Here is a 16,403-nt window from a genome sequence, read left to right on the forward strand (position 1 = left end):
TCTTTCTTTTTTTTGGCGAAGAGGTTTGGTGTAATAGGGAATAGTGAACCAAGAGGTCCTTGGCCTGAAAAAAAAAAACATTGAAGAAACCTGTTCTAGATTGATTACAGTCTTAAACAATTGTCAGCAAAAATGCAATAAACAGACATCAGTGCTTTTGAATATAGTGTTTATTGACACTATGAATATGAGCATTAATGGTACAATGTTACATAGAATAGACCAGAACACCACTGGACTGTATAAAGTAATGGTACCAGTATCAGTGTTACATAGGATAAACCAAAACACCACTCCACATGCTGTAGTTGCCTGTGTCATCATAGAGCCTGTAGCTGGAAGGTAAACTCATGTAAACTGTGTCTCCCTCTTCCAGCTCTATGATCATTCCGTTAGAAACGGATTCCATCCTTCCATGATTATTGTAACCCTGGCTATACACGATTGTCTGGTCATTTTTATGCATCTCGATTAACAGAGTTTCTGATGATTTGGCCCAGACAGCTGCAGTGAATGTGAAGTGATAAACTCCTTTCAATGGTGCAGTGAAGATACCTGGAAACACACAGTTGAACATTTATTTGTATTACTGTATAAAAAAAGTGTGAAAACATGTGAACGTGTCTGATAGGCTGATAGATATCGTTGCTGTCAGGCAGAAACCTTGTATCTCCATATTTCATGCATATATATTTTTTCATAAATCAATTACACTACACTTCTTCGTATGACAGTACAAATGTAAGAAAAACTAGAAAAAGTGCTCCTCGGAGCACAAGTCTCCGCCAGGTCAGGTAGGTTATTATGGCCTCCTGGTGGCGCTATAATAGCCGAATGTGAAAAGGATGCCATTTATTCCTAGGCCTTGCACGGCAATCGGACACTGCATGCATGATTTGAGGCATTTTGTTCTAAAAATGTGTTTTGCTAAATTTGACCTGCTGGTGGCGCTATAACAGGCCTATGTTAAAAGGGTGGCATTTGTTCCTCAACATAGTGTGAATGTGCGTTCAAAGTTTAACCGTAATCGGACGCTGCATTCATGATTTGCGGCATTTTGTTCAAAACGGGCCACTCCTGCAAGCATTACATGTCAATGTTAGCCAATCAGGATGGCATATGAGAAATCAAACAGATCCGCCTTGATCACCTGACTATAGAGATCATGTGTACCGATTTGCGTGAAATTTGGATCAAATATGAAGGCCTAATATCAAAAAAATTGTTTTACATAAGTCTGCCTCCTGGTGGCGCTATAAAAGGCAAATGTGAAAAATGCAAGGCAAAGGTTTGTCCTTGGCCTCTAGAGAGTGTGCATACAAAGTTTTACACTGATCGGTGCAGTTAAAGGTAAAAATACGAATCGGCCTGTTACAGCGCCACCATGAGGCTGATTTGAACATTTTCAAATGGCATTTCTTCCTCGGCCTAATGGGAATGTGTGTGCAAAATTTCACGGAAATTGCATGCTGTGTTCATGATTTGAGGCATTTTGTTCGAAACAGAGTACTCCTGCAAACTTTGAAAGACAATTTTTGCCAATCAGGATGGAATATGAAAAATCTGAAATGAGCCGTTTCTTTTAATGACTATAGAGATACTGTGTACCGATTTGGGGGATTTTTGGCCCAGATTTGTAGGAGTACTGTTCAAAAAAGTGTTTTGCACAAATCGGCCTCCTGGTGGCGCTATAAAAGGCCCATGTGAAAAATTTGGAGCAGAGGTTCGGCTTTGGCATCCAGGGACTGTGTGTGCACAGTTTCGCTGCGATCAAGCCAACGGTGCCAGAGATTAGCTGTACACAGACAAGACAGAATGACACACACACACACACACACACACACACATACACACACACACACACACACACACACACACACACACAGACGGACGGACGGACAGGGGGTAAAACATACTCTCTCGCCATGCCTTTCGGCCTGGCGGAGACAATAACAGATCTACAAGCTCACATCGCATTGCATCATGCGTTGTGAGCTCGTAGATCTGCTGTTTTTGGCCTATGATAACATGTCCAAACGAGAGATGCCAGGTTGAAAGTGGTTAAGTGTGTATGTGTGTGTGTGTGTGTGTGTGTGTGTGTGTGTGTGTGTGTGTGTGTGTGTGTGTGTGTGTGTGTGTGTGTGTGTGTGTGTGTGTGCGCGCGCGTGCGTGTATGCATGTGTGCGCGTGTATTTTAATAAATATTGAACCAATGAAAAGTATTAACAAGAGCTTGTGACTCAATAATAACTACATTAGATCCATTTGGAGCACAGGCAATTTTTCCCATTTGCTGAAAAGCAATGTTTTTGGACAAACAAGGTTTCCACCTGAGAGCGAGGATATATAAGTTGTGTAACAATGTGTTGGTGAGTTAATTACTGTAATTGTGTACAGTTCAACAACATGACTTAATCACCACCTACCTGTAGATGTATTGTATGCGTTGCCAACGTTAGTGAAGACTCTCTTGTAGACCACAGTGGTGTCAGAACTAACTGGTCCAACTATTTCACCCAAACCAGCAGAGAAGGCCACCTTTGGTTGGTCTGTCAACACAGGAACATTATCAAACTGTTTATAATGCAACAGCGTAAATTATACTATTCACAGTATATACTTCATCGTAGGACAAATACCCCAAAATAGCAGAACTGCAAGCTCAGAATACGTTGCTAATAATTCCGCTATTGTAAAAAGAAAAAAATAATAATTAGGGAGAAGGGGAGGTTAACCTTTTGACTGTTATTGTAAATTGTTTGAAAATGTTCACCTGGGCCTTATATTGCTGTGTGTGCCAGTAGGACCGGTGTGTCTTTTTTTAATTTATTTTTTAGTTTCCCTGGTTGGACGTAGCGCGTGGAAGGAACACGTTATTCCAACCAGTTCCCTTCCCCTCCATCAGGCGTCCGGCTGGCCAGGCGGAGGCAGTATAGTGACCAGGATTACTGCATGTTTTTGTGAGGGTACCTTCCCCACCCCCACCCGCAGGGCTTGAGTCTACAGAGGTGCAAGTGACTGGAGACAGTCTCCAGCCATGTCTCTATTGGTTATTTTCAACAGCTTGTAGAAAAAGACGAACTCGGAAACAGAGGATCAAAGTTGAGGAGTAGTTGCTCAGTTTTATTTAGCTTCCATCATTGTTACATTCAAGAAGGAGACAGTCAATGGTCAAAACTTGGAAGATCTTCCTGTGTGTCTGTCTACCGAGGACAGCTCGCAGTGTGTTCATATACTGTTTAGATCTAATCTAATAACCTGCATAATGCAATTGTATGTATGTTATACAAGGCATGATCTCATGGCTGCTGCCTTGCACATGTTTAGCTCACATGTTGACAATGGGACACACACATTGTATTCTATATATCCTGACTAGCTCTAAATTGGCTTTCTTCCAAGTGCCTTTCTCATAACATGCACTGTTGTAAAATATCCTATATTCCCCCCTTTGTGGCACCCTAGTGTCACAACCTAAGGGGGAGCGTACCTAAACACAATACAACGATATAATCAGGACCAACGACAATGATAATAACAGAACAAGTATATGATAATCAACAATCACATAGACAAATATAAAGCCTATATAAACGGACTCCACACCGCCGTCAGGTCCCCCTCAAGAAGGAAAGACAAGCAGAAAGATTAGACACACACAACAGAGGCCAAATGCATACAGGGTGAATGCTCACACCCAATGCATGTAGCCCCTTGTCGTTGTTAAACACATCAACTACAGCCACTATACAGTTAACTATACCAACTGGGCTGTAGTACCGTGTTTGTCAAATAAAATACACAATCGGCAATCACCTTAACACACTACAGCCATCAAGAAATGGCCGATCTACAAGCTTCTCCAAGGCCACTTAAGCAAAAACGGGCCAAGGAAGGACGTTCCACCAGGTGGACAACAGTCATATCTTTTACATGTTACCCAGCATTATAAATAGCCAATATGATTACCTCAATTGTGTTTTAATTTGAAAGCGCTGCACAAACACATACAAATCACAATAGTAGAAATACGAGGCACAATATCACAACAAGGCTTACAGGTGTTGTAATTAGTGTGGCCAAGGCATATACACTTAACGTAAACAAGTGGTGTAATAAATGCGATTAATCCATATATATATCAAAAGAATCCCTATCACCCATGTCCACCTTGTCGTCATCATAACCTAGAATGCGTGTGGCCTCACTGTCTACCTCGCCAAGGCGCACGGGCGGAGACAGAACGATGTGCTGTCCAACTGCCGCCCCCATCACACGTTTAACCATGGTCTGAAGCAGTGGGACCACACAGCATATCAATAATAAAAACAAAAATAACACCAGGCCTAGGATAAATCCGACCCTGACCAAGCCCGCCCGCCAAGAAGACGACAAAAGCCATCCCAGCCAACTGGTGTCCTCACCCCCCTTAGTGTGACTGACATGTTCGTCTCTAAGTGTTTTCAACAGTTCAAGAGCCCCCGTGATGTTCCCCCCTTCTCCGGTGTGGATTGGAATTACAGTACAGCAGTCGCTCCCTATTTTTGCACAGGCCCCTTGTTCCTCCGCAAAAAGTATATCTAGGAGGAATCTATTTTGTAACGTCATTGTGGAAGTGGCATGCAGTTGTTCACTAAAGTACTCAAATGTAGTGATGGTAAAATTGATGAATCGTTGCTGATTATACCACAAAAAATGTATCCAACGACCGTTTGTTTCAGGATAAAAGAACGGATTAAATTGCAGCGTGTCCTCTGGCATAGCTCTATGCTCCCATGGAATATTCATCGGACCAAACGGGCCCATTTCCACCTTTCCATCAAGACTAGTGAATTTCAGGTCTTTAACGACCTCAGCACCTTTCTCACCCGTAACATCAATTGATCTTTTAAGTCTAGTCAAATTCCCATGCAGTGTCAATATTGACAATGGGCCAGTGAGCATAACAGGGGCACACACTCCAATCCAATTACGCTCTAAATAGTCGAGAATTTGCTCACCCCCACAATACCAAAAAATGTCAGCTACTGAACGAGTCCCCCCTTGCAAGCTTGGTAGTGGGAACCCATGACGTATAACCGTTCCATCATCAGACCGGATACAAGACAAAGTGGGAACACAATTCCCTTAGGAATGTTTACAAATGGCGGCACAAATGCATTGCCACTTAGAGTGAGCAACTCAAAGTCCTTACATCTACTGGATTTGTAAAAGTCCACACCTGCTTCGTTCTGTTGCATGAATGACAGAATGCATTGAATATAGCATTTCTCCTTTACTGCTGTTTGCAAATCTTCAACACATTGATTCGGTTCAAAAGGTAAAGGTTGAACCCAGGGTGTTCTATTAGCATTATAACACGTAATACAAGTTTCTGTAGTCACACGCTGAGCCGAGAATCGCATCCATTCATATCTGCCTCAACTCGGCTTCAGTCAGAGTTACAAGTGCTACTTCTACTTCCTCTGATATTACTGTTCTAAATGTTAGAGGTAGAGGTTCTATTGTTATATCATTTAGAGGTTCTATTGTTATATCATTTAGCCCTTCCGTCCCCCCTTCTGTGACGACAGTCACAGATGGACCAAGAACAGAATCTGCATGTAAGGTTGTAAAAATGGAAAACGAAGCCACCTCCAAGGGTTGTGGAAGGGTAGGATCAGGGGTTCGGGGAACGGAGTCCGATGCCTCCAAGGTGGGAGTCACAATCTGGACCCTCACCGTGGGCGGGGCTGGAATGGAACCAGAAGTTACAGTGTCCAGTATTGGACTCAAGTCAGATAAATATAGCAAAGTTGGGAGGCCCGGTGCAGCCGTTAACGCAACCTCCACTGTTCCGAAAGGACAACTGCCTGCATCTTCTCCTTGGTCTTCTTTCCATCCATCAGCTGCAAGTGAGTGAGCCGTCGAACTGCCTCAATATCTTGCTCACGCAATGATTTTTCCTTCGCCCTAACACTCTCGATATGGTGTGCCAAGTTGTCAGTGTACACGTTGCGAGTCATGGACTGTAGACCAACAATTTCATCCAATTTAAATCTGACCTGCCTGGGTAGTCCCTGCTGGATTTTATCCCTTAATATGGCCTCTTCCATCTGATTGTCCTCAGGATTCTTCCCAACGATATCCCGCCATTGTTGGTATGCTCTGGCCACGTAAGCGCGGGGGTTCTCATCGTCCCCCAAGGAATTGATTATGATACTATTCGGATGCATGTTAGTCTGATACATCTCCTTCAATACCTGGCCCAAACGCGCTCTGTATGCCGAAAAGAGTTCTGCATCGAAAACAGCTGTATTGACATAATGTCCAAGGCCGGCCCTGTCAAAGACACGAGCCAAAGAAGATCGCCCGATCTGGGCCATAAGCAGGCGTTTGAAGTCTGCCATAGCTGGATTAATTCCAGTGAAAAGTTCGTCCAATTTCGAAAGCCAAGCATGAGCACCCTCTGTGATAGAAGGCAACTTTGAGGTCCACGAATCCAGCTCTGATTGGGAGACTGGCTTGTAGTTTAATTCATTCCCACGTATAATCACTGGAAGAGAAAGAGACGGACCAAGTACAGAATATTGCCCGGAAAGAGCAGGTTCCGAATTCTGCCTAGACCGCAAATCATAACGTCGGCCCAATTCCCCTTCTAACTGGTCTTTGTCGGTTTGAAGTTCCTTTTCCTGTACCTCAACCATGCTTAGCTCGTTCAGCAGGGATTTTTCCAGTTCTCCATTTCCCTCGGGGTCTTCTATTGAGTCTAAGTCCTGCACGATCTGGCGTTTCATGCTGCTTACGCTACGTAAGTTTCGAGTTATTTTTTCCAAATCACTTGGAATATCTTTATAGCTTCTCGGGGTGGCGTCGACTGATGAAGTGCCTGGTTTAGTACCTGATTTCTGAGACCAGTCTGCCCCATCATCATCGCAACAGTCTGGCACAGTACTCACCTGTTTAGATGAAGCTTTAAAGCGTGTAAGTTTTCCACGCTGTTCAGCTTTTGCTAGAATATCTTTGATCTGGGAATCATAGCCTCCGACCCCATGATCCTCATGTTGGCTGGTATACCTCTCAGGAGTACCACCGGTTCCAGGCCTGTCTGGTAATGTTTCCAAAACCGTCTTGGCCCTGCCGCTCTCAAGGACTTTATTATGATCATCTCTTGTCTCATAATTACCCTCGGCAGTAAGAACAGGATAAATGCCAGTTGAAGTATTCTTATTATACGGAGGAGGAAACAGTGGAAAGGCTGTTTCAGTCAGATTCTTTTCGCCAGGACGTGATCTGTCCTGGGTTTTCAATTTTGCCTCAGCAGTTTTCTGAAAGGCTTTAATCGCGATAATCTCCTGTGTACGTTTCTTTACACGTTTCTTGCCAGTCTGGTTCATTTTGTAAGTGTCAATCAAGATTTTTAAAGTTTTAATGACATCGAGGTCGAACGTTCCCTCGATCGGCCATGGCTGGAGTAACTTGGGCCAACGTTTATTCCATTTCTCAGAAAATTTACCAATATCTGAGATATGTTCATATCTTGATTGGACTTGCTCAACCGGCGTCGTTTGACTCATTATTAAATCTGGCGGAGATCCACTTATGAATGACGCGCTAAGATGTGTGTGTGTGTGTGTGTGGCCCCTAGACACTCAGTATTAGACTGCTGACCTATCACAGGACCCGAAAATGCCGACCTATATACACTACCTAGCAGAAACTAAACTACCTAAACTTGCCTAAATCTTCACTCCCCACGACTGGCTTTTTAAACACCCGACAATTCCTGTTCTGGGCTGTTGTACTCAACTCAAACACAGTAACAGAAACTGAAGGTACACCTGAACCTCAGGTATTGACCCTTGGCAAGGATACGTGTCCCGGAGGAATTTCACGCAGGAAACCTCACTTGGCCATGGTTGTTGGAGCAAAAATAACAAACAACTTACTGTCTCTCCCGGTCAGTTTCAAAGTCCTGCAACTTTTAGTCATGCAATCAAACAGGGCCACACTCACACAGCGTTAAAGAGGATCTCGATTATAAATGTAAGCTGATAAAGATTTTTCTTTAAATACACAAAGATACTGAACTCTATTAAGTTACAAAGATTTATTAAGTTACTTCACGTATTGGTAACTAAAATGCAAAATGAGAAATGTATTAAGTTGCTTCATTTATCAAGTTACTAGAAGATGGCAGAAATATAGTGTTTCCAAAAGCATACTATAGGCTGCTTCTTCCCCTCTTTTTTTTTTTATTTTTTTTTTTTTAGATAATTAATGTATTTATTATTATTATTATTAATTATTAATTGATGTACTGAGTAAATAATCAAGCAATGAACAATGTGATCAAATAAACAAACAATGAAGTAATCAGCCACTCAGGAAGACAATGAAACAATGTTTCACTGGTCAATACACTAGGTCAAATGAATGCAGCCTAAACACCCCTCCCCAATTGATAAAATGAGTGAGACACTGCTGAGAACCTGTCAATCTGCCCGTGTGTGTGAGGGCGTGTCTGACAATCTTACACGAAAGTGCAGCAGACAGCAGGCAGTCAGCTGTGTCCAGACGTCAGCCAAGGGGGGTGCGACTCAAGTGGGCTGTCCCTGAACCAGGCCTGCTTCCGAACCTATCAGAGCTCAGACACAGCGGAAAATAATGAGGTTACAATGAGATCAGCCTCACATGTTATCATTCACAATACAAAGTAACTCAATAAGAGAGAGGGAGCAGGGTCCCTGCCGGAAACATATAATTAGTGGAATCCAGACAACAAACTTTATTAAGAGGTAGAGAGAGAAAGAGAGAGAGTGGGGGGGGGGGGGGGGGATGTCACTATGTACTTAATATCCGCTGATAATACTTTGTCGGCTGATATATTGAACAGCCGCTCATATATTTTAACAGGAACCAAAAGCCGGTTATATTCAATCCAGCAAGTATAAAGTCAGTGAATATTCACTCAATAAATTGTCAGCTGATATATTGAACAGCTGCTCATATGGTAGGAGGTAATTCAAAGCTGTTATATCCAATCCAGCATTTATAATGTCAGTGAATCATACACAAAGCACAAAATGTTTCCCTAAAGTCATTTCTGTTCTCTGTGTTGGGAAAATCATGCGGTCATCAAAGATCTGTGAGATTCCCAAGACAGCAGATCTACAAGTCCTCAAAACCTCTCAAAAATAGCAGATGTACAAGTCCATGAGGCCGTACATCCACTATTCCCGAGTACACAAAGCGTGTATTGTCTCTCCGTTCCCGCTCTCCCCCCCTTTGGTAGGAGCAACAGAGAGAGACGGAGATACGAGGTTACAATGACGGACAGACGGGCCGCAGAGGAAAGTAATCCCTACGCAATCCCTACGCAAAAGTAATCTAAACTCTATGTGCTATCTAACGTGTGTAGCTGAAGGCCGTGTTTAGGTCAGAACACACTGTAACCATTATTATTATTATCATTATTATAAATAGACCCCGCTATCAGGGCTCATTATTGACAATATCACTAAAGCTTTTATAGTCAATATGAAACACACAAAACACATCACTCACAGAAGGCACGGCCGGCGCACGTAACGGAGTGTACACTCATGAGATTATATACCACATTTCCAAACTATGATATCATTTAATATCAACCAGTACTTTAGTCATTAGAACCAAGAATAACAGGCGTCCCTATTAACTCTATACAGGCTCAAATACTTGTCAGCATTCTCAGCATGTAATTACTAATTATTATTAGTGATTTGGGACCGAAACCACAGCATTTTCTGCTAAAATGTCATGACCTAATTTAATTAAAACCCAAACAACAGCCCCCTTGTGCTGACATGCGAGTGCTCTTCTCCACTTCAAGTGCTGAATTATCAGAAGTATTTATTTCTCTCTCTGTTTATGTTTAAGTTGTCCAAACAGCAGTACTGTAATACTCATGTATTCTTAAACTTTGTCAGACTACTCTGCCCAATTTATCCCTCTGTTACCCAAGTTCACAGTTCTAGGTGCGTTTAAATTGTGACGACAAAAATTTAAGCAGACCTTGCCTCGGGGGTGACAGCGTACTCGCAGCGCGGGATGAGGGGTGATCAATCCGTCTCGTCTCTTGCTGCCGGCACGTCTTCTCCTGATTCTCCTGGTTCTGCTGGTTCTCCTCTCTCTCCGTCAGGCCGCCTCAGGCTGCAGGATGTCTGGATACGCCGTGGACCAGCTCTGTCGCCCAGGCAATGTGTCACGTCTGTGGTCTGCTCTCTCGTCTAGATGTCACCAACGTGTGTGTCCTGTCGTCGCAAAAAGTCACTTCACGTCTGCGGTCTGCTCTCTCGTCCAGATGTCAACAACATGTGTGACCTGTCGTCGCAAAAAGTCTCGATCGCTAGCTCGCCAAGATATTGGTTATTTTCAACAGCTTGTAGAAAAAGACGAACTCGGAAACAGAGGATCAAAGTTGAGGAGTAGTTGCTCAGTTTTATTTAGCTTCCATCATTGTTACATTCAAGAAGGAGACAGTCAATGGTCAAAACTTGGAAGATCTTCCTGTGTGTCTGTCTACCGAGGACAGCTCGCAGTGTGTTCATATACTGTTTAGATCTAATCTAATAACCTGCATAATGCAATTGTATGTATGTTATACAAGGCATGATCTCATGGCTGCTGCCTTGCACATGTTTAGCTCACATGTTGACAATGGGACACACACATTGTATTCTATATATCCTGACTAGCTCTAAATTGGCTTTCTTCCAAGTGCCTTTCTCATAACATGCACTGTTGTAAAATATCCTATATCTCCAGTCGGTCTCCAGGCGTCGGGGGGGGCCCCCTTGTCTCCAGTCGCCCCCCTCATAGACCTCCATTCACTCTCCAGTCTCCAGAGGCCCCCACCTTCCTGAAAACTTCTCTTGTTTGCCTGTCCCCGCCCCCTTCACTCTCTCTGAGTTTCTCAACGGCAGCCATCTTTGTTTACATTTAGATGGACAGGAACACTCTATGCTTTTTAATTCATTATAGACCCCCACCACCAAACAATGATGGTCCCTTGGTGCTGGTTAGGACCCAATAACATTTCGATTTTATGTTTTATATGTTTTTGATGACATTAAGGCCTGGATTTGGACATCTCTTCCACAGCCTTGAGCAGCCAGAGTTGCCAGACTCTGCGAGAGAATCGAGCAACAAGGTCTGGGAAAACAAATCCCAAAAGAAGTGACTATATGGGCCACAGGAGCCCCCACGGATGGTCTCTTTGTGCTGGTTGGGACCCAACAACGTTTATATTTGATGTTTTATATGGTTTTGATGACATCAAGGGGTGGATTTTTACATATCTGTCACAGACTCCTGTCACAGCCAGCGATGCCAGGTTCTGTGAGAGAAACGAGTGACTGGGTGTGAGCCATTTTAAACCCACTGTATACATAGTCAATTTGAAAATAGCAGATCTACAAGCGCACAACGTGTCACATCATGACGGATTGTGAGCTTGTAGATCTGCTATTTTCAAATAAATCTTGGGGGACATAATAAAGGCAAGCAGACCTGGCTGCAAGCATTGGTGAGAGCTTATGTCAGACAGCAGCATCAGCAGAAGAAGACAGGTAAGGTGCCTTGTAAACAGATGTTTAATGTCTCCAATTGTGCTAATAGGACATAATCATTGATCATTATATACCCCTTAGTCCCTAAGGAAGACCAGATTTTTTTTATTGAATATGATTTTAAAAGGGTCTTTGTTGAAAGAAGGATATGCTAACAAAATGTAGCACGTTAGCATCGTTTATTTAAAGAGGGGTTTAAAGGCTCTATGGGACAGTTTATAACATGGTAAAGCAAACACATGTATGCTCAGATAACCTGTTGAGTTGCTGAACACAGTGGATTCATTATTAGCTCAATCAATTATAAGTGTGTAGGCCTACTGGGCTGTCTGTAACCTGTAGCTTAAGGGCTATTTTCAAATAGCTGATGTAGGGTTTATAGTGGGCTGAAAGCTGCTTAAAGCTAACAAACAGTCCATAATAGACACATATCATTATTCACAGAACATCACTGATCACCAGCCTCGATTTTATATTTCATATTATTTAAAATATGTTTAGCTTTGTTTATTATATAGCAGTTTGAGGGAAAGAGCTCTAGCTCCGTTTTTGTACTGTTATTTAACATGACAGTTTAATGTTTTGTGGTCATGAGTCAAGGTGTGTTGGTCAACACATGTTTACCTCCATCTGGGTTGTGTGGGTTTGTAAACTGCTCAGTGTAACATGCATGATTTTATACAACCCAAATGCTAAATGAGGAGAAATCAAATTAGTGACTGACTGTTTCAGACAATGTAATGTATTGTAGATGTTGATTCTAATCACTGTATCTGAGCTGTTTATTTATGTCTATTATGTCTATTTTTCTGGGGACCCCAGTACAGTTCATCAGTACAGTTATTTTAATAATATGATACGGCAGTGGTTCTCAAAGAGAGGGTGTACAAATGGAACCAAATGGACCCATGAGGGTCCATTTATACACTCTTAGAGTTAGGATTTTATAGTACAGATTGTGGTCCTTGAAATTAAAAGGTTTGACAACCACTGTGATAGGGCATACTATGCGTTCATATTATTTGAGATATTTAATTATGTGTAGGCCTTTATGTATAGTCTACATGATTGTGGATGTTGTGTGTTCATTATGCTCCCCACTAGTGTCATAGAGTTGAGGCTTTGGACAGAGAGAGACTCAAAGCTGTTTATGTGAATAAAATGTTCATCCAATACGTGTGTGCTATTACAGTAGTTCTCAAACGTTGTCATGTGAAGGACCCCCAAATTAATATGCATTTGACTATAGGGTTTATTGCTTATTTTGATGTTATATTAACACATTTTTCTGTAGACCCCCTGGAATCCCCTTAAGGACCCCTGGGGGGTCTATTTTTATACTATATAAAATCTGAGAATCACTATGCTATTGTATAGTGTGATTACAGTTTTACTAAAGGAAAGCTGTGTGGGTAAAGCCAGGTTATTCATATCTTTTCATACATTTTCATGCAAGTAAGGGCATGGTGTGAACATGGCAAAAAAGCACTGGTAGTAGGTACTCCTGGTTTCTGCTGGGAACAGGGTTCGAGTCCCTGCAGCGCTGTGCTTACTGTTTCACCGTTGTCATGTTATATGTTTACATAAAATGTTATCACTCAATTAGTTGTCACGCTGTCCAGTTAACACATTTGGTTCCATTTGTACACTCTCAGTTAGGATTTTATAGTATAGATTGTGGTCCCAGATATAGAAAATGTTATCAAATGGGGGTCCGTGGTCTAATGCATATCAAACTGGGGGTCCTTGAAATTAAAAGGTTTGAGAACCACTGTGACAGGGGATACTGTGTGTTCATATTTGAGACAGTTATTTATGCAAATATTCCACTTTCACTTTTCACTTCATTAATGTTTTTAAATAACCGATCTACAAGCTTGTAGATTGGCTATTTTCAAATAGCTGATGTATATAGGGTCTATAGTAGCTTGCTGATTTTGATGCTATAGATCATGGGTGGGCAACTTTGATGATGTAGGGGGCCACTATATTTCCACACTCACTCCAGAGGGCCACATTGCATATACTGTCAGTATTTTAACTTGTTTAGTAAATGAATGCTGTACTTCGCCATTCTATGTCAAACTAAAGTAGCAAAAGTAGCCGATCTACAAGCTCAAAACGTGTCGCACCGCAACGCGTTTTGAGCTTGTAGATCGGCTACTTTTGAATTGGAATCCTGAAAAGTAACATTTTTATTGAATTCCTAATGCATTTATTTATACTTATGTCAACTTTATGAACTTAAATACAAATACATTGGACATAAAAAAGACAATAGTATTGTAATACCAGTCATTAAGCTACTAATATAGACTGAAGTAATTAAAGCGCGTCATGTTTGCATGTTTGTAATTGTAAACAGCTGAAATCAATAATATATCAGTATTCCGATATTAACCTGCAGACCGCATGTGGCCCCGGGCCGCCAATTGCCCATGTATGCTATAGATATTAACACATTTTTCAGGTAGTTTCATGTTCATCAGTACAGTTATTTAACATGACAGTGTGGTGCTAAAGCTGCAGTGGAAATCCAGCTCTTAGAGAACCACTGTGATATCCCCTGGTGTGTGTTCATATTATTTTAGATATTAAATGATATGCAGGCAGCAGCCTAGGCCTATTGGCTTTGGACTGACAGAGACAGGCAGAAAGCTGTTCAATACATGTTCATCCTGTGTGCTGTTGCAGTGGTTCTCCGACCTTTTCATGTCAAGGACTCAAAATGAATATGTTTTTGACCATTTGAAGATTTTTTGAAAATAGCCAATCTACAAGCTTGTAGATCGGCTATTTTCAACCAGGTGATAAAAGGTTTAAACTAAGTGGCTATAATGTCGTCACCTTGCTAAACTAATGGCCTAAGTAATTTTTTGAGGAAAATTATATTTTTGCCTAAGTCAGCTCCTCATGACACTGGCCACCTCTGGTAAAATCGCCCATCTCCTAATTGAAAAGGATCATGCTGTTCACTCCCTTTTAGTATAATGGCCTAACTCCCTAGTGTGACTTAGGACAAAATAGGCCTTTTTTTTGGCCTAAGTCACATGGTTTTGTGAGGCCAAATTATTTACTGATTTTGGACATTTTTTTTTCTTTTGGCCTAAGTCCGATTTAAACCTATTTAAACCTATTTAAATCTCTTATGTTACATAACTGACAGACAGTGTTATTTCTATTTAAATAGTCATAATTTGTTATAAACATTTTGGGTGAAATGATTAAGAAATATCATATAGTTTTGTTTTGGATCAGTTTTTTATTTTTCCTGAAAAACGTTTAAAAAATGACATAGGCCATTAGTTTAGCAAGGTGATACAGCAGAGGAAATGGTGAGAAATCAAATGAGTGATTGACTGTTTTAGACAATATGCATTGCAGATATGTTCATTCTAACCAAATTACTGTATCTGAGATATTTATTTATGTCTAAGCTCCTATGCTCGTTTAGTGTACATGATAGGGCAGTGGTTCTCAAACAGAGGGTGTACAAATGGAACCAAATGGACCCTCACAGGTCCATTTGGTTCCATTTATACTCTTAGAGTTAGGATTTTAAAGTATAGATTGCTGTCCCAGAGGTAGAAAATGTTCAAATAGGGGTCCTTGAAATGAAAAGGTTTGAGAACCACTGTGATAGGGGATATGCATTGTTGAGAAATAATGCATAATGCAGAATAATACATCATAGTTCTACTTTTACAACATAGCTTTACTTTTACATAAAATAAGAATTACTAAAACACTCTAAATAGAAATACATACAAGTATTAAGTTCATTGGGTTCATAGAGGAATTAAGTTCAGTGGGTTCTTACAGGTATTAAGTTCATATAGGTATCAAGTTCGTTTAAGCACGTTCATACAGGTATTAAGTTCATATAGGTACAAAGTCATAAAGCCACTCAAAAGGTTCTTTACATTAATCATGGATTGGAAAAATACCACTAGGCACAGAAATCATCCCTGGTGTACACAGTAGCCTTAAGTACATAGTGTCAGGCATAGAAATCATAAATGATGGATGTCCCTGATGTACACAGCAGCATAAAGTACATAGGGGGTGACCCGGTCGGAAACTTAACTAAACATATGTTCAGAACACCTGTCAGTAACCTCTCATAAAGTACACAGTGGGTGAACGAAAGAAAATGAAAACCCCAGAGGAAAAACACAGAAACAATCAAAAGATCATAAATCAGATAACGACAGGATATCATGCTACTGAAAGAAAACCCCAGACCTAGGCATAAAGTTGTTTTTCAGCAAAGAAAACCAAGAAGTCCCCCTCCCTCTGTCTACACTCGTGCTGAAAGGGGGCGTCTTGCACGCGCCAAGTCAAGGGCATCATGGAACATCTACCACTCATCAACAGACCTGATTGTCACCTCCCATTATCATCAATGTTTACTCTGTGTTCATGGACTGTATATATACGCTCTGTAGTTTAGAAATCGGTATGTAAGACTTCTCGCCCTTCCTTACCGATATACTTGTGAAGAGGGACAATTCGTTTTCCATCAGAGCTCTTGCTGTTGTATGCTGATTCGCTGTATTTGCTGTACTTCAGGTTGTACCATTTGATCTCTTACATTCATTCTGTATTAGCTTAAGTTCATCTTATACTGGACATTACTTAATTGAATATTAATAAATAATTGGCTTTTATAATTATAAACTGATCTGCCTGGACATTGCATTCCTTTGGTTTCCTCCTATAACAATATCTGAACTCGTTGGGTTTTTCACTTGAACACATAACTTAATGAACAATTTTTCATTGGTGTAAAGGCACAGAGAAAAAACCCTA

General features: G+C 41.2%; 1 long non-coding RNA gene across 1 annotated transcript in view; it reads right to left on the minus strand.

Moving 5' to 3' along the window:
- Window positions 1–288: 288 nt before the first annotated feature.
- Window positions 289–16,403, minus strand: part of LOC311057546 — a 30,658-nt gene continuing 14,543 nt past the window's right edge. The window contains exons 2-3 of the long non-coding RNA XR_014601968.1: window positions 2,427–2,549; window positions 289–555 (exon numbers count right to left, since the gene is read on the minus strand). This is a non-coding gene — a long non-coding RNA (uncharacterized lncRNA). The remainder of the gene's footprint in view (window positions 556–2,426; window positions 2,550–16,403) is intronic.

The sequence above is a fragment of the Gymnoscopelus microlampas genome (genome assembly GCF_963454915.1).
Source record: "Gymnoscopelus microlampas genome assembly, chromosome: 12".
Taxonomy (NCBI): domain Eukaryota; kingdom Metazoa; phylum Chordata; class Actinopteri; order Myctophiformes; family Myctophidae; genus Gymnoscopelus; species Gymnoscopelus microlampas.